Source organism: Dromiciops gliroides, chromosome 1 (assembly GCF_019393635.1).
Source record: "Dromiciops gliroides isolate mDroGli1 chromosome 1, mDroGli1.pri, whole genome shotgun sequence".
NCBI classification, from domain to species: domain Eukaryota; kingdom Metazoa; phylum Chordata; class Mammalia; order Microbiotheria; family Microbiotheriidae; genus Dromiciops; species Dromiciops gliroides.
In genome coordinates, this window is record NC_057861.1 from 162,040,534 (window position 1) to 162,064,809 (window position 24,276).

At 41.3% G+C, this 24,276-nt stretch overlaps 2 pseudogenes; one reads left to right on the forward strand and one right to left on the reverse strand.

The window, feature by feature from the left end:
• Positions 1-16,050, forward strand: part of LOC122746768 — a 34,016-nt pseudogene extending 17,966 nt beyond the window's left edge.
• A 3,056-nt stretch (positions 16,051-19,106) lies between these two features.
• LOC122746773 lies at positions 19,107-20,554 on the reverse strand (annotated as a pseudogene).
• Positions 20,555-24,276: the final 3,722 nt, after the last annotated feature.

Consider the following 24,276-nt stretch of genomic DNA (forward strand, 5'->3'; position numbering starts at 1 on the left):
TCTGTTTGGTTATTCTCCTTTAGTCTTGGGAATGTTTTTGTAGATAGCTGCTGGGTCCTATAAAGGGAAGGCTTGCTTTTCCTACATTGTCATGGAAGGGAAGAATGTATGATAGCATAACTCCTGCTCAGAATTTGACTTTTGGACTTGCATGACTAAGGTTCATTATTGGGAAAAAGAGATAAATAAAAAACAATAGAGTGAGGATTGGAAAGGTTCAGAATGAAGTGAGGCTAATGAGGAAAGCGAATAGAAGTTTTAACGCTTTATTGGGAAAAAACTGAAGAAGTGAGAACACTGCTCATAGTGTTCAGTAAGATGATATATGATGATTGAGAGCAAAGGTGTCAAACACAAGAAACTTTAAAATTTAATTGGAAAACATTTAACAAAATGAATAAAAACACAATAGTTTTTAAAAAAAGGTTCATTATTGGAGCAGCTCTCCCCTATGTCATATCACTTTTTAAATTATTGTTATAAAAGTATTTTATTATTTTCCAGTTACATGTAGAGATGGTTTTCAACATTTGTTTTTATAAGATTTCTAGTTTTGAATTTTTCTCCCTCCCTTCCCCCCTCCCCAAGACAGCAAGTAATCTGATATAGGTTATATATGTACAATAACATTAAACATATTTCTGCATTAGTCATATTATAAGAGAAGAGTCAGAGCAAAAAGGAAAAACCTCAAAAAAGAAAAACAACAGCACCAGAAACAAAAGAAATAGTATGTAACTGTATCCATATTCCACAGTTCTTTTTTTTTTTTTCCTAGATTTGGAGAGTCTTTTCCATCATATGTCATATCACTTTTCCTTGTTTCCCTCTGCCCCCCACTCACAGTTTTCTCTCCACACATATGGGTAGAAGACCCTCTAGTTAGTACCCATGCATACAGTCAAAGCAACAATGTCTAATACTCCCCTCTGGGTTACTCCACAATCTATACTTCCACTCACAGGTTGGATCCCCAGAAGGGGTGGCTGCTATCTCAGATTGACTTCTTTGAACATGGTAATTCCTGAGTCCCTATCAGTGTGTTTCCTGTTGATAATAAACTGGTAGATTAACTAGCTTTTAGCAACAGCATTACTAAGATGTTATAGTAAGAAAACTTGGTACAAAACATTGCCCCCAAACCTCATATACACTCTCCCACAAATATACACTGTATCCATGGGGAAAGTGGGCTCAGACTTAGAATAGAATGGTAATGAGGCACACATGTAGGGAACATGTGTGTCAAAGGGATAACTCGTAAATCCTTAGACTACCCTTTACAGCATTTTCATGCATTCTCAAGCTCCCTTTGTGTGAAGCTTTCTGCTAGTTTGGGCCACTCAGCTGGGCTCCAGGAATCTACTCATTTTTTTTTTTTTGAGTCCAAAGCCAACATTTCTCTTTACTCTGGGGGAGTGCAGGGGTCACTTCCTGAATCTGCCTACTTCCTGAAGTGACTGTCTTTCTACATGTGTATCTGTCCTGTGTGCTGCAGGTCATCTACTGGCTGGTATCTCCAAAGACATGGTTAAGGGTGGGAGAGGGGAAATCTCCAACCCCACCACCTCCATCAATCCCCTTTCATGGGTGTTATGGGGGAAATTGATGGGGGTTTGGGGTGGGGGTCCTTAGGAATTCCTCTTTAAAGAATTACACCCTTTTGCACGCAAATCCAATTAGAGTAAAATAATAGTTTATTTAGGCGCTAGGGAAAGGAAACCAAGAGAGAAATCCTTGGACTTCTCATGGGGAGAAGGCATGGCACAGAAGTGTGGCTCTCTGAGATACGTTTCTCCCAGAGCAGGAGACAGGCAGATACTTTTATAGAGGACCAATGGTGGTCCCATGAGGTGATCATCTGACTGTGGAAAGTTCCCTTACTGGGGAAGGACCATCCCCTACTGGTGGTGGCTGGGGGAAGTTGGGTGAGGGGCAGCTCTGGATCTCTCAAGGCATCTCTCTCCCCCTCACACCAGAAAGGGAGTAGCCACACCTAGTCTTATCTCCCTGAGGGGTGGGGGAGACTGGAATGAAGGGTGGTGGTCCTGGAGCTAGCTCAGTCCTGATCTGGTGCCACTTATCTCTTTAGGTGTGTCTGTCCTTTGGTTTAATTTCTCAAGGAGAAAGTTCTTTAATTTACCCTCAGAAAACTTCTGAGGTACCCCAGGCCCATAACACTGGGCATGGTTTTCCCTCCACTTCAGGCTCCAACTCCTGAACCTAAGATCTTCAATTCCTGAACTGCCTAGATTCCTTCCATGGATTCTAGTGAATTGGTGGGACTCTCAAAATGACTTAGTATTTCCATACATAGGCCCCATGGAGTATAAGAGATTTAGTCATTCATAAGATGTTTCCTCATTTGTGTAATTTGTCTTTATCCAATGGCCAATACCCTACAATTCTCTCAGATCCATTAGGTACTTATTTATACATTTTAGTGGGGTTCTAGGAGAATTGCTTACCTATTTTTCCCCTGTTGATTATTTGATTCTGTCACTACATAAACCGGGGTGAGAAAGGAAGACCTTCCTTTCACTGATTATTTACTGGGGCTTCTGTGATTACATTAATTAAGGTGGGAAGAGGGAATCCTCTCCTTTACAAATATATATCAAGTGGAAGGCAACTTTTATTTCACTCTGCAGAAAAATGCAAAACACAAAGGGCTCATATAGCCAATAAGCAGACATGACAATTCTCTTCCTCTTTTTATATTGTGTCCCATCTTCCAATGCAAGGACCCATAAGGGCTTTCAGACTTATAGTGCTATCTTAATGGCTTGTTTTCAGTCTGGAAGGAAAATTAACAATTTTCTGAATGCAAATTGAAGCATACTATTTTCAATTTATTTCTTTGTGGTTTTTTCCTTTTCTTTTGCTTCTTCTTTCACAACATGACTAATATGGAAATAGGTTTTACATGATTGCACATATGTAACCTATATCAAATTGCTTACTGTCTTAGGGAAAGGAGAAGGAAGGAAACAAGGGAGAAAATTTGGAACTCGAAAAATGTTATTAAAAAATGAATGGGGGGGGGCAGTTAGGTGTGCAGTGGATAAAGCACTGGCCTTGGATTCAGGAGGACCTGAGATCAAAGCCAGCCTCAGACACTTGACACTTAACTAGCTATGTGACCCTGGGTAAGTTACTTAATCCTCATTGCCCTGCCAAAAAAAAAAAAAAAAAGAATGTTAAAAATTGTCTTTATGGGGTCAGCTAGGTGTCGCAGTGGATAAAGCAGTGGCCTTGGATTCAGGAGGACCTGAGTTCAAATCCAGCCTCAGACACTTGACACTTGCTAGCTGTGTGACCCTGGGCAAGTGACTTGACCCTCATTGCCCTGCAAAAAAAAAAAAAGGAAGTTAAAAAATTGTCTTTACAATACTATTTTAAAAAGAAAAGAAAGGCAATGCTTCATTTTACCATGGGAACTGCACTGTCTGAATAATACAGAGTAGAAACAGAGGGCAATATTCAGGTTTTTTCTCCACTATATTGTAGTTCAGTCCCTTTATCTCTGGGAGAAGAGTTTGATTATTTTTTCTTCATGAACCTGTTCAGGAATTACCTCTTTTTATTCTCCAAAAGGCTGGAAAATGTATGTCTCTAGGAACTTGGCACTGTCCAGGAAATTCCCCTTTTTCTGTGCAGGGGACTTGTCCAGTGGCTACATTTTTCCCCCAGACTAAGTCATTGATAGGTCCTACCACTGCTTTTTGTTGGTCCCCTTTCCCCACCCTTAACAGCATCAGTGAAAGCACCCACAAATGTAATATGCCTGTGTCTGAGCCTTTTCAAAGATTTCAAAGCTTCTGGAGGAGAGGCTATGCAAATACACAGGTTCCCCACCTCCCAGAGGAACCAAGTCACATCTTAGGTTTCTTGTCTATGCTAAGCTCTCTTTCTACAGTTCTCTGATTTTTAAAAAAATTTTCCCTAACTAAAGATTCCCTGTTTCCTTTTACAGGCATTGTAGAATAGGCTAACTTCAATCCACAATAGCCTGAAGCTGATCAAATGAAACACTCTATCCCAGCTCACCCCAGATGCTGAGCCTTAATCAAATAGCAAACAAGTATCCAGACCTCCATCCCATCAACAATGTGCCACCTTCTACAAGGAAAGGGAAACAAGTCTGAAAACAATGACTCACCTATCTGTAACATCATCAAGCTAACCTGATCAACTAACAACACTGGGGAAAATGGGAACATGTTTGTTCTAAAGGTTTGGTTTTGTTTTCTCTTGGAGGAAGGGAGATAGTAATACGGTCCTCCTCCCCAAGAAATAAAAGAGGGCAACTGAAGTATTTTAAAATATACTGAAGCAAATAAAAGAAAGGCCTGAAGGAATCACAGACCAGCAGGCACTAGTGAAAGTTACAAGTTGAATATTATAAATTTAAGGAGTGAATACTCTGAGCTCAGTTTCCCAGAGTTAGGCCCACTCCTATAGCCCCCCCCCCCTTCAAGGTTTTAGGGCTTGGGATGTTTCTTCTATAATGCTATCAGACCAAGCCCTCATTCCTATGTACTCTCTGCTAAGAATATCAGTTGAGAATGAATTTAGTCAGCCAGTCTTTTTTTTTTAAATAATAAACATTTTTATTTAAAGGTTTTGAGTTTCAAATTTTATCCCTCCTTCTCTTCCTCCCCCTCCTCCCTCCTTGAGGCAGTAAGCAATCAGATATAGGTTATACATGTGCAATTATGTAAAACATTACCATATTAGTCATATGAAAACTTGAATAAAAGAAAATGAAAGTGAAAAATAGCATGCTTCAGTCTATGTTCAATCAATATCAGTTCTCTCTTTGAAGGCAGATAGGATGCTTTATCATTAGTCCTTTGGGATTGTGTTAAAATAATGGATTTAGCAGATACTCAGGGACCCACCTGGAGATTTAAATTTATTGAATTGGATAAGGCGGCTGACTGGATTATTGACTCCTAGTTAACTAGATTGTAAGCACATCTGGCTGGTACTTAAGAGTACTTTAAAAAGCATGGTTCTCAGAAGCTAAGAACTTTGAACTTTGACCACCTTCCGGCCCAGTCAACCAATCGGCTTGAAGAACTTCCCATTCTGGGAGGGGACAGGAAGGAGGAAGCAGAGCCTGCGCAGGGAGCTTGCTCTCTTTGGCTTTGAGACTTCATGGTGATGGCAGAGGACTTCAGAAGTGGAAGCTAGGGATCGTCAGGTTATAGGAACTCTGTTCTCAATCTTTTTCTTTTACTATCTTTCAATAAACCCTTAAAAACCTGAACTCGGTTATCAGTGATTTTAGTCAGTTTCCCCAAAAAACTGGGGGGGACAGATTAGAACCTAAATTTAGACATTTAAATTACACAGGGTCTTCTTGGATCATTATATTGCTAAGAACAGTTAAGGCATTCACAGTTCATCAAACAATAATGCTGTCACTGTGTACAACGTTCTCCTGGTTCTGCTCACTTCACTATACATCAGTTAATACAAATCTTTCCAGGCCTTTCTGAAATCATCTTGCTTGTCATTTCTTATAGCACAATAATATTCCATCAGAATAATCAGCCAGTCTCAAGTAGCTTTTAGAAAGGGGTATTTACTAAGGTGGACAGCTAGGTGTTGATATGATTAGAGCACCAGATCTGAAGTCAGGAAGATTCATCTCCTGAGTTCAAATCCAGCTTCAGATAATTACCTACTGTGTGATCCTGGGCAAGTCACCTAGCCCTGTTTTCCTCAGTTTCCTTATCTGTCAAATGAGCTGGAGAAGGAAATGGCAAACCATTCCAGTATCTTTGCCAAGAAAACCCCAAGTTGGGGGCAGCCAGGTGGCGCAGTGGATAGAGCACCAGCCTTGGATTCAGGAGAACCTGAGTTCAAATCCGGCCTCAGACACTTGACACTTACTAGCCATGTGACCCTGGGCAAGTCACTTAACCCCAATTGCTTCACCAAAAAAAGAAAGAAAGAAAGAAAGAAAACCCCAAGTTGGATCATGAAGAGTCAGACATGACTGAAAAATGACTAAATAAACAACAAAATTTACTAAGGTGGTACAGTAAGAAAAATTGGTATAAAACATTCCCTCAAATGTCTTTGACACCCTTTACCTCAAGAACATACAGAGTCCAAGTAAAAGTAAAGAGAGCACATGTGGCAGTGGGGTAAGTCACAGCTTCTGGTTGTTGGAAGCCATTCTGTTCCATTTCTTGAATGCTCCAGAAGTTCCCCTTAAGCATGATTAATCTGTGCCCAGTTTGGTTTTGACTTATGATGTAGATACTGTTGATCTGAGGAAGCATTTACAATACTGATTGGAAGATGAGAAGTCCAGAATCTTCCAGATCCTTAGAAAATGGAAGGTCCTGGGGCCAGCTAGGTGGCACAGTGGATAGAACACGAGCCCCAGATTCAGGAGGATCTGAGTTCAAACCTGGCCTCAGACACTTGACACTTACTAGCTGTATGACCCTGGGCAAGTCACTTCACCCCAGTTGCCTCACCAAAAAAAAAAAAAGAAAAAGAAAAGAAAGAAAGAAAGAAAATGGAAAGTTGGGAAAGGAAAAAGAAACCTGGCCAAGGCTAACCCCAGGGAGTCCCTCAGGAATACATTGATTTATGGAATTCCTCAACCTTCTTAATTCACTTGACAACACTTGGAGATGTGGCCAAGTTTCCCAGCCTATTAGAACAGACTTACTGTCTGGAATTATTTTGCCTCATCTGATGGTTTTTGAAGACCTTTCAAACTTCAGTCTTCTGCTTGATTGAAACCTATTCATACTGTTAATATATTATAACTAATGGTGGTGGTGGGGGGGTTTCAACCCTACCCTTATACTTAAAAGGAAAAACAAGCTGTACATAATAAAGATTCACATTTTCATTTCTAATTCTATTTTATATGTGGAAATTCTAATGCTTTTGTTGTTTGCTAAGCTTAGACTGTTTTAAAAATCAAAATTAAATTTTTAAATATTAAAGAGTTTAAGGCAACCATTTGTTTAAAATATGTAATAATTAATTATTCAGTTATGGGTGTGCCACCCTGGAGCAAAATGCATTCTGCTTTCATGAGCAGCTTGCTCTTTGATTATAATATTGATTAGGTTTCAACACATAGAGAGATGTGGGCAGGTAGGTGGCCCAGTGGATGTAGTACCGACCTTGGAGTCAGGAAGACTCATCTTCCTGAGTTCAAATTTAGCCTCAAACATTTACAAGCTGTTTTACCCTGGGCAAGGCACTTCACCCTGTCTGCCACAGTTTCCTCATTTATAAAATGATCTGGAGAAGATAATAGAAAGCTACTCCAATATCTTTGCCAAGAAAAACCCAAATGGGGCCACAAAGAATTGGACACGCTGAAAAAATGACTGAACAAGCTATTGATACAGTTTCTTTTCCTAGATACCAAGTACAGCTTAAAAATGTCACTTGTCAATATTGGTATTTTTCATTCTGAATTATATTCCATTAATTCCACTTTCAGTTGAAAATGACAATGTACGAAATGCTTTTTTTACTCTAAATATTTGTCATCTCCCTCTCTGCCTGTCACAGTTCTACTTACATTTAAATTCTCATATCAAATCCTGACTATTACATTAAGCCTTTTCTTTCTTTCTTTCTTTCTTTCTCTTTCTTTCTTTCTTTCTTTCTTTCTTTCTTTCTTTCTTTCTTTCTTTCTTTTTTTGGTGGGGCAATGGGGTTAAGTGACTTGCCCAGGGTCACACAGCTAGCAAGTGTCAAGTGTCTGAGGTCAGATTTGAATTCAGCTCCTCCTGAATCCAAGGCCTGTGTTTTATCCACTGTGCCACCTAGCTGCCCCCATTAAGCCTTTTCTAATCATTCCAGACAAAATTATCTCTCCCTTCTCTGTACTTATTACCTGTTCCAATCATATAATATAATGGAACGAACACTGAACTTTGAGACAGTAGATGTGGGTTATAGACACAGCCTGGTCATTTACTACCTGAGGACTTTAACCAAGTCACAATTTCTTATTCAACCTCAGTTTTCTTATTTGTAAAATTAGGGACAATATCAATCAAAAAACATTTATTAAGCACCTACTATATGCCAGATACTGAACTAAATGCTGGGGATACAAAATGAGGCAAAATGCAAACAAATATATACAAATCAAGTTATATATAAGATAAATAGAAATAATTAATAGAGAAAAGGCAACGAAATTAAGAGGAGTAAAGGAAGGCTTCGTAAAGGAGGTAGGATTTTATTTGGGACTGAAAGGAAACTGGGGAGGTCAATAGGCAGAGTGGAAGAGGGAAAGAATTCCGGGCATGAGAGACAGTCAGAAGATATCCCTGGAGCTGATTGACAGAGCCAAAAGGCTAGTGGTGGGGAGTGAGATGTAAGAAGACTGGAAAGGTAGGAGGGGACTAGGTTATGAAGACTTTGAATGCCAAACAAAGCCTTTTGCATTTGATCCTGGAGATGATAGGAAGTTACTGGAGTTTATTGACGCGGGTGGGTGATAGGTATGGCATGTAAGTGACATGACCAGATCTGGCCTTTAGAAAAATTACTTTAGTGGCTGAATGGAAAATGGGTTGGAATGGGGAGAGAAATGAAACAGAAAGACCCAACCGCAGGCTATTGCAATCATCAGGACATGAGTTAACGAGGGCCTGTACCAGAGTGGTTTCAATGTCCAAAGAGAGGAAGGGATGTATTTGAGAGATGTGGCAAAGGTGAAATTGACAGGTCTTGGCAACAACTTGGACGTGGGAGGTGAGAGATATTGATGAATCCAGGATGACTCCTAGGTTATGAGTCTTAGGGTCAGGAAGAATGCCTGGCCCTCAGCAGTAATAGGGGAAGTAGAGAGTCAGGGGGGAGGATGTAAGAGGAAAGGTAGTGAGCTCTGTTTTGGACATATTGAGATATTTCCCGGACATCCATTTCAAGATGTCTAAAAGGCAGTTGGAGATGCAAAATTGGAGGTCAGTAGAGAAATTGGGGGGAAATGTAGATTTGAGAACCATCAGAAAAAAGATGGTAATTAAATCCATGGGAGCTGATGAGATCACCAACCAGAGTAGTATAGAGGGAAAAGAGAAGGCCAAGGACAGAACCCTGAGGGACGCCTGTGGTTAGAGGGCATGATCTGGAAGAGTATTCAGCAAAGGAAATTGGAGTGCTCAGGTAGGAGGAGAACCAGGAAAGAGTGGTGTCCTGAAAACATTGAGAGAAGAGAGTATCAAGGAGCAGAGTGATCAACAGTGTCAAAGGCTAAAGAGAGTTCAAGGAGATGAGCATTGAGAAAAGGCCAGTGGATCTAGTAAATAGGAGATCGATCATTAATGACTTTGGAGAGAGCTTTTCCAGTGGAATTGATGTGGGGTGGGTTTAATTAATCAGACTGATTGTGAGGGGTCCCAAAGAATTACAAGACTCAGTGACTCAGTTTCCCAAGTTTTATTGCAATACTGTGAGTGACCACAGGGAGAGCACCATGGAGGTGTCTCTCCAATAGGGAAAGAAAAGACAGTTGTATTTATAATATGGATAAATTGATTATCAGTCTCATTATAATAATCTCCACCTTAGGGAGGTACATGGGAGGGTTTATCCTAATTGGGAGTTCCTGGGATCCTAAGCCAACCTCTGAGGTAGTTACCTCTTTCCGAGGAGGTGTGTTTTGGGGGTTTACACATCATAAGGTGAACTGGGGACAAATTTGGCCTTTTCTGTGCATGTTACCTCAACTTGCCAAGGTCAGAGTGTCCCTGTGTTTTTCATTCTCAGCCCTAGCTTCTGGATATTAACATTTGTCAATTACGATTTATATAGCCTGTCTCTATGTTTTTTGTCGTAGTTAAGGTCTCTATGACCTGCCTCTTTATGTTTTTGTTATGAGTGGTGATTAATGGGGGTAATTAATAGAAGCCAGATCTCCAGGTACCAGTTAACAAGAACCTAGGCCCTGACTTTGATGAAGGCCTGATGTAGGAGGCAAAAAGGGGTTAATAGAAAAACCTAAAACCCAAGTTTTAATTCAGATATTAGCTCTAAAAGGGAGTTAGACCCCAGTTAATGGATAACTTACAAGTTAGCATACTAGGTTCTTGTACCCACAGAAATCAGTGCCCATAACGGGAACAGAGGGAGAGAGACCATGATGACCTTAAAAGAAATGAAAAGGGTATAGAAATTCTTAGATATCTTTTTTTTTTTTTAATTTGGCAAGGCAATGAGGATTAAGTGACTTGTCTGAGGTTACACAGCTAGTAAGTGTCAAGTGTCTGAGGCATGATTTGAACTCAGGTCCTCCTGAATCCAAGGCCTATGCTTTATCTATTGCACCACCTAGCTGCCCCCAGGATATAGAAATTCTAAAGAAAAATGATTACGTTTTGAAACTAGTCATGGGAATCAGAAAGAGACATGCACAGAAAAGGCCAAATTTGTCCCCAGATTCACTTTATGACATGTAAACCCCCAAAACACACCTCCACTGAGAAAAGTACCCACCTTGGGGGTTGGCTTAGAACCCCAGGAACTCCAAATTAGGATAAGCCCTCCCCTGTACCTCCCCAAGGTGGAGATTATTATAATGATACTGATAATCAATTTATCCATACTATAAATATAACTGTCTTTCCTTTTACTATTTGAGAGATACCTTTCCACTATTCTGGTTCTCTCCCTGTGGTCACCCACAGTATTGCAATAAAACTTGGGAAACTGAGTCACTAGGTCTTGTAATTCTTTTGGTCTGACTCATGATCAATTTGACCCCAAATTCCATCCCACATCAGGCCCAAGTCTTAAGTTATCCATTAATCCCTTTCAGAACTGGGGTCTGAATCCCTCTTAGAGCTCAGATCTAAATCAGAGCTCAGGTCTTAGGTTTGTCTGTTAACCCCTTCTTTACCTCCTACATCATAATGTTAAGGTTGAAAGCCAGATTGTAAGAGGTTAAGAAGATAGTGAGAGGAGAGAAAATGGAGGCACCAATTATAGGTAACCTTTTTGAAGCATTTAGCTACAAAAGGCAGAAGAGATGTAGGATGATATTTAGTGGGGATGGAAGGCTCTATTAAGGGTTGGGTTTTTTGGTTTTTTTCAAGATAGGGGAGACATGGGCATGTTCGTAAGCAACAGGAAATGAGCCAGTAGACAGGGAGAGATTGAAAATAAATAAAAGAGTCTGTTATCTATCTCCGAGTATTGTGGGGACTGAGATAAAGTATGTGTGGAAAGGAAGGATAGTAATATTAATACTATACTCTGTATTTTTAGTCTCAAGTCTGTCAGAAACAATTTTATTTAATTTAACTTTAATCTACTATCAGCATTTCTAGCTTGGAGAAAGAGCTTCCCATGCCCACCAATATTCCAGCAGATTTCTGCCCCAAAACAATTTTATGTAATATTTGTAGGAACCTTGACAAAGAAAATCACAATATGTAAAAATATAGCTTTGTGGTTAATGTTACAGAATTAGTTGAGTAACAATCCCTTTTCCTCCTGAACCACTCCCCTTACTCGTGGAATAAAAGGACCTCTTTCATTTGATAGATATCTTAATCCTTTCTCTGTGGAGAATGATGGGGTCATATCACCAATTCAAAGAGATGAGAAGATCAAACTGTCCTTGTTGTTTACTTGTGATACTTTTTGGGGTTTTCTTGGCAAAGACAGTGGAGTGGTTTGCCATTTATTTCTCCAGTTCATTTTGTTTGTTTTTTTGTGGGGCAATGAGAGTTAAGTGGCTTGCCCAGGGTCACACAGCTAGTAAGTGTCATGTGTCTGAGGCCAGATTTGAACTCAGATCCTCCTGAATCCAGGACCAGTGCTTTATCCACTGCACCACCTAGCTGCCCCCTCCAGTTCATTTTACAGATGAGGAAACTGAGGCAAACAGGGTTAAGGGACTTGCTCAGGGTCACACAGGTAATAAGTATCTGAGGCTGGATTTGAACTCAGGTTTCCTGACTCTAGGCCTGCTACTCTATCCACTGCACCACCAAGCTGCCCCAAACAGTTCTTAGAAGTATGATTTTGACCATGATCCTTAATAATTGAACTCTGATTCTTACAGTATTTTTCTTTGTCTGAAGTTCTGGATTTTGGCTATAGTGTTCCTAGGAGTTTTCATTTTGAGGTTTCCCTCAGGTTACTTGTAGATTTTATTTTCACATGAGCAGTTTTCTTTCATGATTTCTTAAAATATGATATCCAGGCTCTTTTATTTTTCACAGCTTTCAAGTAGTTCAGTGATTCTTAGAATTATTATTTCTTTGACCTGTTTTCCACATCAGTTGTTTTTGAGATAAGATACCCAATCTTTTGACTTAATGTTACTATTGATTTTTGTCTTTTGAAATCATTAACTGGTTTTTGGTCCATTCTTAATTTTGGGAAATCTTGTGCATGAGTAAATCTCTTGTGCTCAGAAGTTAATTTTCTTCCTAAGTCTCTCCTCCATAGCTCTCATTTCTTTTCCAATTCTTTCCTTTATTAGACTCATTTAATTCATAATATTTTATTAAAATCTCATTTTAAACTTTTGCGTCATTTCTTCTAGGAATTCTAATTGATCCTCTAGGCAAGTTGGGTTTTAGTTTGAGGCTTTAGTTGTATAGTTTTTGAGTTATTCTCCTCTTCTGGATTTGTGTCTTGAGAATTCCTGGGATTGTAATAGGTCTTTATCTTTTTTTTTTTCATTCCCTCATTTTTTTTCCAGTGATATACTGTGGACAACCCTTTGAGCCTACCTAGGGGCTGTGGGGGCTGAGTTTTGTGATCTGGACCTCTCTGGGAGATGTCCCCTTCCCCCATACAGCTGTCCTAAGCAGTTGACTAAGTGAAAGATCTCTGGGTAACCCCTGCATGCACCAGACCACAAGCTGCTGGCCTGAAACGGTGAAGAGGAAGTAAGTCAGAGAGGTCAGTTTTGGACATCCTGTACTGCTGACCTAGCTTAGAACTCTGCCTCCTGAGTTCAAGCTCTTGGCCCTTTGGGGGATACCTTGCTGTTGTCTTGGACCTAGGCTTGGGTCCATGATGAGCTATAGGTGTCCACATGTTCCTGGCCTACTTGGGAGCTCTGAGCACATGGTTTGTGCTCCCAGATAACTTTGATCTGGATAAGGAATGAGTCCAGGATCCATTCTGGGTATCCCCATGCTGCTAGCCTAGTATAGAATTCTGAGCATTGACTCAGTAGTGATCTTGGCCCATCCATATTTCATAGTTTCTGCCTTAGTCATTTGCCCTAGTGATTTTTGTGCTCTTGGACTGGAAAATGACCCTGTCATCTATAAATAGTATTTTCTCCTTCAGTTACCCAATCACTGTTCAGTCCAGCATTCTTAGATATTTGGAGTAGTTGTGGGGAAAGTTGCCTGTATTGTTTTCTCCTACTCTATGATCTTGGCTGGTTCTCCTGCAAAGGGTTCAGTTATCATCTCTACACAGATGACTCCCAGATCTATGTATTCAGTCTTATTCTTTTTCCCAAGTTCCAGTTCAAGTTCATGAACTGCCCATTGGACATTTTGAATTAAATGTGTCAAGCATCTCAAATTCAACCTGTCCAAAAGAAAACTCGTCTTTCCCTCCAAATCCATACCTTTTTTGAATTTCCCTGTTACTGTGAAGGGCATTATTGACTTTTTAGTTACTTAGTTTCAAAACCTTGGTGTCATCCTTGACTCATCACTCACTCACTCCATATCCATTCAATTGCCACATCTTGTCATGTCTATCTCCACACCTCTAACACATTGTCCCCTTCTTCCACTCACATAGCCATCACCCTAATTTGGCCCTTATCACTTTGTGTAGACTATTATTTTGTTCTTGTGTTGTTTCAGTCATGTCCCACTTTTTGTGACCCCATTTGGGGTTTTCTTGGCAAAGATACTGGAGTGTATGACGAGTAAAACTAAATGTGGTCACCCTATTTCTGTCCCAAGTGTAGGGAAAATTAGCTGGGGTTCATCATATGTTTGTTACTTAGAAATTAGAGACTACTAGACCAGTTTGGGGCATTAAGCATTTATTAAAGTATATTAAATATTAGTAAAGAGAGAACACGTGGAGTTCAGAAAGTTCAGAAACCTACATACTTAGCTACTTACCTAGCACAAGGCACTGCCACTACCTCAGAGTCTCAGGCCAAAAAGAGAAACTTCCTGTGTCTATGAGAGCGGAAGCTATCTCTGGATCCAGATGAGAGGTGGCCCCTACACACCACTCCAGGCTAATTGGCTGGCATCACCCAAATCCATTGGTTCACTGTACTTGAGGGTGGTCCATGAGCAGAACATGCTGAGCTCAGAGTTCAGGCCTTCAGGTAGGTGTGGTTCCAGTCAAGTTAACTCCAAGTGAGTCAATCAGCAAAGTCCATTCAATCAATCTCAATATAATCCCCTCGAATGGGGGAGGCCCTTGGGAGTTCCAAAACCTATTATTTTCTCCCAAGTGGTTTGCCATTTCCTTCCCCCGCTCATTTGACAGATGAGGAACTGAAGCAAATGGTTAAATGACTTGCTCAGGGTCACAAAGCTAGTAAGTATCTGAGGCCAGATTAGAACTCAGGAATATGAGTCTTCCTAATTCCAGGATTAATGCACTGAGCCACCTAGCTGCCCAGAGACAAAAATAATAGCTTTCTATTTCTCCCTGCTTCAAAATGCTCCTCTTTCCAATTCATTCTCCACAGAGCCAATAAAACAATTTTTTAAAAATTCAGGTTTGACTATGTCACGCCTCAATGAACTCTAGTAGCTCTCTATTTCCTTTAGATAAAATAGAAATTCCTCTGTTTCACATTTAAAGTTCTTTGCTACCTTTTCGGTCTTCTTATTCATTCATCTCTTCAATGCCCTCCAGCCATGCTGGCACACTAGCTATTGGTGACACAGGCTGTCTATCTTCCTCCTCTGTGTTTTTTCATAGAGGACTGGCTGTCCCCCATGCCTAGAATTTTCTTCCTCCTCATCTCTGCCTTTTGGAATTCCATCTCTGGCTTTCTGCAAGACTCAGGTCAAGCACCACTTTCTCCAAAAGGCTTTTCCTGGTTATTGTCGCCAATAGTCACCATAGCACTACAGTAGCATACTTTAGCTACACCCACCAGTCACCACAGCAGGACATCTACACCCACTGAGCATCACACCTCAGCCATAGCCAATAGTCATTACACCACCTCAGTTGCTCCCATTAAGCACACTTCAGCTGCACCATCTAGTCACCACAGTACCATAGTCACACCCACTGGGCATCACACCTCAGCTACACCCACTAGCCACAACAGTACCATAGCTACAAAAAAGCATCCAAATCACTATAGCAACAACTGTTAGCCCCAAGAATATTTCTTCAACCATTCACCAAATAGCCGTGCCTGCCCCCAACAATAACACAGCTTCACATCCCAGCCTATTACTATTAGCCAAAGCACCTCTCACCTTCCAGGTGTCACTGTTGAGAACTCCATGTTCTTCCTCTCATTCCACATCTGCAACAAGGATTTTTCTCTTCCCTGGAAAATCCCTGCTCTTCCTACTACCTCAAAATGAAGAATTCTGTTAATGGCCTGTTGTAGCAGACCTACAAAAACAAGGTATTTGTGACTTTCACTTGCTCTAATTCATAAAGGGTCCTATGACTGCAGACTATACACTGGTCTTCCAAGAGGGCAACATCACAGCTAGTGAAAGCACAGAATCTGTTTGCTGAGAATATGAAGGAAAGTTGCATATGCAACCTGACTATTTCACCATCAGATATAATTGTCTGTGAGTGGAATTCAAATGCCTCATCTACTGAATCTTCTTTGCCTAGCTGTAACATTAATTGGTAAATTTCCACCTTGTCACCCTGGGGATACCTCAGTTCTGCTGGAAACTCTGTGGAAAGTTGTACATCTTCCCATCCCAAGATTCTTCCCATCAGATGAATGAGTACCCCACTTATCACACCCATGGATGCTATGTGTCCCCACACACAGCCCCCAGGAAATGGTGGCAACAGCTTCTCTTATGTAAACTTGGTGGCCACTTTTGCTAACCAATAGAGGCATGTGCTGAACCTTCTGTGTGCTGAGGACCAAGCACTACAGGTTGCACTTCCTCCATTTTTTGGCCTTCACTCTTCCCCCTCCTGGAAGGAAGAGCTAGAAGGTGGAAATAGGTAGAGTCCTGAAGGGCTTTTCTGAAGGCTGCTTAGACATAGTCTCCATAATCCATTTCCAGATGAAGTTGTCAGAGACTTCCTGCTGCTCTCCCATCCTCATGCCCTGTCCCGAGGGACCATGAGGATGTCTCCTGGCAGATAATGGAACCAGGGTGAGTTGGGGTGGGGGGAGAGGAATCTGGGTGTGATTAAATAAAACTGATGACTCGCACCGCCCCCCCCAACAAATCATTACTCTTAATGATATTCCTGTGGTTGAGAGGTGGAAATGAAGTAGGTAGGGAGATGATTATTCTTATTATAGGATTTCCATTTTGTAAATAAGTAAAATGAGGCATTAAATTTCAAATAACTTGGTCCAGATCCCCCAAATCAGTGTTAGAGCTAGGAATTAAGTTTGCTCAGAACTTCATTCCAGTGAGGCATGCATAATGATTAAAAGAACAACTGGCAACCATTACATTTGTAGTGTACTGAAGAAATAATGTGTAGTGCATATTCTGGTACTACATGCCCTCCCTTTGGAGAACAAAGAGGAGTCAATCAATGAGAACAGCACAATGTGAGAAAATAATGGGTTTTGGGGGTCCCAGAGGCCCCCCACCTGTTAAGGGCTAAAATTCTAGCTAGTCTGTCTAAAATATCTAATGAGTGGTCGCCAATAAATTATAAGCTTTAGCAAGAGTTAGACCTTTAAGCGTTTATTAAGGAAAACAAGAATTTGGTAAAGAGAGAGAGAAAGGCCTAGATTCCTATCTATTAAAGGGAGAGCACATTTCTAGCTCCGCTCTCCACCAGAGTCCAAAGGAAAGAGAGTGAGACTGAGCGCCAGTCTCTTCCTTCCTCCTCCCACTATCCCGCGTCAGGAAGTGACGCCAAAGAAAAGACTCCTGGTCTTGCCCTCAAAGACCTTCGCTTCATGGGCAGAACTCTTCTACAGTTAGTATCCAGCAGGTGGCGTTATTCCAATCGTTACACACCCAAGGCCCTAACTCTAGAATCTTGTCTGACCTCTTTTAAGGCCAGCCCAGAGTCAGTAAAGTTGGACTTTGGACTCTAGATAGAGACAATAGAGATTAAAACCACACCTACCTGAAAGCATTCTCTGCTCCCCCTCCCCCCAGGGTCTGTCCTCTGTCCTCTGACCTCAGCACATACTGCTCATTTTAATATGGACCACCCTCAAGTCCAGTAAACCAATAAATTTGAATGATGCTAGCCAATTAGCTTTGAGCAGTGTGTAAGGGCCACCTCTCCTCCTGACTGCAGGGAGCTTATGCTCTTTCACGCTGCTTGAGGAGGCAGTCAAGAGGTCTCTCTCTCTCCTTTCTAACTAGGTATGTAGAGATTCTGAACTTTCAGAGCCATGTGCTCTCTCTCTCTCTCTCTCTCTCTTAACATTTAATATGATTTAATAAATGTGTAATGCTAAAGCCTGATGCTATAGCCTCTAATTTGTAAGTAGCAATATATTAGAAACCCCAGCTAAGTTCTCTAAAACCCAGAACAGAGACACCCCCCCATATAATTTCAAACGACACAACAATACCACCAGAAGACATCAATGACTCAGCCATATAAGAGCTGTAAGATACCAATCCTTGTGTGCCCTGACAATATATATCCTACATGTAAGGTTTCTCTATGCATGTTCTATGGTCATACAAGTTCCCTTCTTGTATTTTCCACAAATGTTCCCTAAGAGTGTCCATCCTTCCCACTGATGGTGTCCATTTTTGAATCGTATATGCCAGGTTTATGGGGGGAAATGTTTTATTACTACTTTCCTTGTAACAATATTTTGTTCAATACCTTTCTTGAACTAATTATGTCCTCTGACAGATGAGTAAAACGTAAACGTTGAGGGGCAGCTAGGTGGCACAGTGGACAGAGCACTGGCCCTGGATTCAGGAGGACCAGAGTTCAAATCTGACCTCAGACACTTAACACTTAATAGCTGTGTGACCCTGGGCAAGTCACTTAACCCCAATTGCCTCACCAAAAAACAAAAAACAAAACACAAAACAAAAAAACCACAAAAAACACAAAAGGTAAATGTTGACAGTCTATGTCTATGGCTTTAGTGAGTGCAGATGCACAGAATACATCAAGACAGGAGTAATTTTTTCTGGAGGGCTTGTCCTGTGAGTTGGAAGGTGCTCCACAGGCACAGCAAATAAAAGACACCTCTCCCTCTCTCTCTCTCTCTCTCTCTCTCTCTCTCTCCCTCTCTCTCTGACAAAAGTACACCAATTTAACATACTTCATTGATTTCAACAAACATTTATTAAGCACCTACTATATGCAAGGTACTCTACTAAACACTGGGGATTTGAAGATGAAAAACAGCATAGTGCTTGTCTTCAAGGAATTTATGTCCCCTTAAAAGGTAGACTAAGACACGCATATAAACAACCTGATATTTTGGACTAGTGAGTTCTAATTGTATGTAGACTGATAAAGAAAAATTAGTTACTTATCACTTGCATTTTCTTGTCACAGTTGGAATGCTTAACTGTCTTTCTCCCTTGAAGATGCTGTTCACCCCCTCCTTCCCACATCAGGAAGTGAGAAGGCATGCATTTTAGAGATTAAAGCTCGGAAATGGAAAGCCAGCCTCGTGGGTTCCTTTCCTCACTTAGTTTTTCCAGTTCGTGAAAATTACTTGATTCAACTAAAACATAGACGTGTCTGCTACATGTCTGTGCACGATTATTCATTTAAAAAATAAATGCTGGCTATCTGGAAGGGCTGTGTAGGATTACACACAGTCCAAGGTACAAACAAATCCAGATCACTGCTGAAATCAATAGTTTGGTGTTTTCCAATTCCCTGGTAAGGGCCATTGTAAGATTTTTGTTGTTATTTTTAAATAGAGTCTTTTCTTTTAAAGGGATTTTACAACAAATACAATTAAGTAGATCCCAGTGTCATTCTGCCCCCCTCCCCCCACCATCCTCATAGGAGTCAATGCCTACTTTCTCATAATCTTTTCTCAGAGCTGCTGTGTCCTCCTGAGTCTCAGAAAGCTCTCCCTCCTCCATGTGCTCACCTATTTCAGTATTAGCATATATCAGGTCAAGCCTATGGTCCAAGGAAACACAGTGATCACAGTGTTGCTCAGCATGCACAGTGCTTGCTGCTCCTTGGCCAGATCTCCACCAGGTAACATATTGGGTGACTGGTAGTTGACACTGATCTTGAAGTCAATAGGACACCAGTCTTACAAACCAGATACTGCACTTGCTCGAGGTGGTCATGATGACGGCGTTGATATCTTTGGGTCCCACATCTCTAGGGTGCAGGAGGCAGAAGACCATGTACTTGCTGTGGTGCTGGTTGAGCTTTACTATCTGGTTTGCATACGTGAAGCAGGCATTGGCGTTTGCTGGTGCTGAAAGCCACTCAAATAGATCTTCTCAGCAAAGATGTGGTTCTCATAGGTAGCACGGGAAATTAGATTTGAGGGTAGGGGAACATATTGTTATGGAACTCTGTTAGGTCTCTATTAGGGGCACCATCTAGATTAAGGGAAGCTGTGATAGAAGAGCCAATTTGGCTGCTGAGGTGGTTTAAGTTGGGTATTTGATGCCCATATTTCTTGGCAGATATCACAAATGGTCTCAGTGTCTACTAGAAAGCATAATCTGATGCTCTAAGGTGGTATGGGTAGTCAGGATGGAGTCATAGGTCTTTACCACAGCTGAAGACATCTAAAGGACTAGGTAGATTCATTCTAGCCTCAACTTTTTTTTTTTTTTTGGTGAGGCAATTGGGGTGAAGTGACTTGCCCAGGGTCACACAGCTAGTAAGTGTTAAGTGTCTGAGGCTGGATTTGAACCCAGGTCCTCTTGACTCCAGGGCCAGTGCTCTATCCACTGTGCCACCTAGCTGCTCCTTACCTTCAACTTCTTGACATGGTCAACTGGAAGTTGTTCCATCATCAGGAATGTAAAGCCAAAACCAGTGCCACCCCCAAATCTATAGAATAGCAGAAAGTCTTGGAGTCCTATGCATTTGTCTGGACACTTTGCTATTTGACCCAGCAGAGGGTATATGATCACCTTCCAATGATGTAGTGGCCATGAGCATGGTTGTTAGTGGCATCCTCCTTACTAGTGATGAGATACTCTGGGTAGAAGAGTTGTCAGTAGGGCCATTTTTGGGAACTCCTTGGTCACAGCACCAGGTCCACAAAGATAACCCAGGACACATGCTTGCCAGTCTTATTCACAGAAGGTCATGAAGGAGCCATCTCCTTCCCCAGTGGCATCTACACATTAATCTGAATGCTGGATTCCAGGAAACATAACTCCCAGCAGGCATTGCCCATCTGGATACTTGCTTGTCCCACACAGACTGAGATGCATTCACACATTGTGAGTCAGAATGTCCTCTATTTGACTGTGCATAATAGATCACAGTGAAAATGGCTGGTGATTTTAAATTGAAAGCGCTTATAAATGTTTGATTGGTTCAAGAGTAAGAAAAGGGGAGAATTTGCCCAGCTGGAGAGTGGTAAGGAGAAGAGAAGCAGTTAGCAGAGAAATTACTTCATGTAGTGCAGGTTCCTGAGTAGACCAACAACATCAAAGCCTGCACTTCAGAGTTGTGAGTTACCTTGAGCATATAGATTTTCCTAAATTATGTGTTTCCCTTGGGGCAGCTAGGTGGCACAGTGGATAAAGCACCAGCCCTGGATACAGGAAGACCTGAGTTCAAATTCAGCCTCAGACACTTGACACTTACTAGCCATGTGACCATGGGCAAGTTACTTAATCCTCATTGCCTGGTGGTGGTGGGGGAACCTTTTCACCAGAATTCTAGGATGCTGTCAATGGAGCAAAAAGAGTAATAAAAGTCCTATTGTCCTATTTCTACCTTTTGGGAGACTGGCTCTCTTTGGATTGAACCCAATTCATGTGAATCCAGAGGCAGAGTGCCTTTTGTGGAAATGGTTCCCTGGAAGTCACCTGTGAAATTTGTAAAATAGGTGCAATAAATAACATTCGTACTAGCTACCTATCACACAGGGTTGCTGTAAGGATTTTAAAAAAAACAACCCTTTTATGGGTCACCTTGACTAAAGAAATCATTGCCTGGATGCCAACTTCTTTGCAGAGTGCTTCTCTTTGTGTAGCTGGGCTGGACCTCAGACAGCAGACACAATCTGTCACCAGGACCATACTGAAGTCTTTCCAGGTGGGCCCAAGCTGTCAGAGGTTGTGTGTTCTGTTGGCACATTTTTGAGAGCCCAAGATTGTCTTCATTGGTTGATGAAGTGCCAGAGTAGGATTAAATAAGAGAATATAAGTGAAAGCCTGGTTAGGAAAGAAGGAAGGAAAGGAGGGAGGAAAGGAAAAAGGGAGGAAGGAAGGAAGGAAGGAAGGAAGGAAGGAAGGAAGGAAGGAAGGAAGGAAGGAAGGAAGGAAGGAAGGAAGGAAGGAAGGAAGGAAGGAAGGAAGGAAGAAGAAAGAAAGAAAGAAAGAAAGAAAGAAAGAAAGAAAGAAAGAAAGAAAGAAAGAAAGAAAGAAAGAAAGAAAGAAGAAGGAAGGAAGAAAAAGGGAAGGGAAGATGGAGGGAAGAAAAGAGAAAAGAAAGGAGAGAAGGAAAGAGGGAGGGGAGGGAGGGAGAGAGGAAAGGAAGAAGAAAAATAAGGAGGGAATAAAGGAAGGAAAGGGAGGGAACAAAAGAAGGAAGGAAGGGAAGGAAAGGGGAGGAAGGGAGAAAGGAAAGGAAGAAGAAAAAGGAGGGAATGAAGGAGGGAAAGAGGGAGGGAACAAAGGAAGGAAAGAAGGGAGGAAGGGAGAAAGGAAGATAGAGAGGAAGGAGGGAAAGATAGAGGGAAAGAAAGAGTATAGGAAGGAGGGAGAGGAAAATAGGGAAGGGAGGGAGAAAGGAGGAAAGGGGGAGGGAAGGAGGCAAGAAGGGAAAAAAGAGGGAATGGAGGAAGGAAAGAGGAAGAAAGGAAGGAGGGAAGGAGGGAAAGAGAGGGAATGAAGGAGAAAAAGAAGGGAAGAAGTAGGGAATGAAAAAGGAAGAGAGGAAAGAAGGGAGAGGGAAGGAAAGGAGGAAGGAAAGAAGCATTTATGAAGCACCTACAACATACCAGGCACTGTACTAAGAGCTTTAAAAATATTATCTCAAGGGGCGGCTAGGTGGCGCAGTGGATAAAGCACTGGCCCTGGATTTAGGAGTTCCTGAGTTCAAATCCGGCCTCAGACACTTGATACTTACTAGCTGTGTGACCTTGGGCAAGTCACTTAACCCCCACTGCCCTGCAAAAGAAAAAAAATATATTATCTCATTTTATCCTCACAACAACCCTGGGACGTGGATACTATTATTATTTCCATTCTACAGTTAACTTAGTAAAGAGGAACTTAGTAAATGACAAAGTGCTTAAAATTATAAATGACTATTACCCAAATGCATGTCAAAAAAGAGATAAGCCAATTTGAGATTAAGGGCTTTTATTTAATACAAGTACCCAGTGGTCTGTAAGACTAATAGCAAAACCAGAAGCAACAGTTGCTTCCTGTAACTATGGAGTGAACCAGCTGCAAACCTTATTTGCTCTGGGTCCCTGAGTGATCACTTCTCCCCTTTAATTAGGTCTGGGTTTAAGGAAAAAACAAAAAGAACAAAGCAGCTATGAAGTTTTAGGACCCAAGCCACCTTTCCAAATCATCTTTTCATTTAAGTCGACATTTATAGACTAGATTATATGATACCATCTGGTAGGTAATAGAAACAAAGTAATTATAAAGTAGAGCTTAATATGAAAGTCATGAGAACATTCATCAGAGTCATCTCTATGTTTAATGATATAAACTTTTCTGAAACACTATAAAATGTTGCTTCCTGTTTTTTCAATTTCAATATCTTGTCCACCTTTTACTCACAGAAATCTCATACTGTTAAAAACAATACTCCATCATCTCAAGAATCCCTGACTTTGCTGGGGGTTGGGGGCTGATGCTCTCCAGGGAAGACGATCTTAGCCCTATCATGCATTATAGACAGTTTTGCGAGTTGCCATTCTTATTCTTCATCCTTCTTGCTTCAGCTGCCTCCTCTCTTCTTGTAGTCCTCCCATTCGTGAGCTTTTTTAGGAACCTCCATTTGGGGGAGGGGCAGTGACCAGCCATCCCTCATTCTCTGGGCTTAGCCACCATGCCCCAACACAGGTACTTCCCCTCCACACCTTTTAATCTCCCCTTTTATATGTTGTCTTCACCCCATTCGAATGTAAACTCCTTGAGGGCAGGGTTTATCTTTCTTTTTGCTTGTGCTGTCTTTTCTATGTGCTTGGCACATAGTAAACACTTAGTAAATGTTGATTGACTGAATCACTTATTATCATGACTGCCATTTTTTATTCTGTCATGACTATAGTGATAAATGTCTCTGAACTTAGATTGGTTGGTCCTTGGAAAGAGGCATACAGTCCATAATTAGGCTTGTATTCTGAGCCTTTCCAACTTGACAGGGCCTGGTGAAGTTTGAACAATGCTGGCTTAATCTTTGAGAGCCAACTTCACCCCATAAACATTAGAATAGAACTTTGGTGGAACATGAACAGTAATAATGAGATTATTGTTAGTAATATGGCATGAATGGCTGGTTAAGAAGATGCTGTCTGAGGGGCAGCTAGGTGGCACAGTGATAGAGCACTGGCCCTGGATTCAGGAGGACCTGAGTTCAAATCCAGCCTCAGACACTTGTATCTATAATATATGGTTCAACAATTGGCTTATTTAGTTACCAGCTGTGTGACCCTGGGCAAGTCATTTAACCCCAATTGCCTCACTGCCCCCCCCCAAAAAAAGATTCTGTCTGAGAATGGTTGAATGTCTAGACCACAGCTTAAAACACAGGTCTAGCAGTGATTTGGTGGTATGACACCATACTGATAAGCCCGTTTTTTTCTCACTTTTACTTGTTCCCTTCTGTAGTGTTAAATGAATATATGGATCACCTGGATTTGATGGAGGTACCTTATTATCCAAAAGTATTTTTTTTATGAAACCCTGGGTTAATAAGAGCAAAATGTCCTTCAATGGAACTCCAAACCTGAACCCAGATAGCTAGCAGATA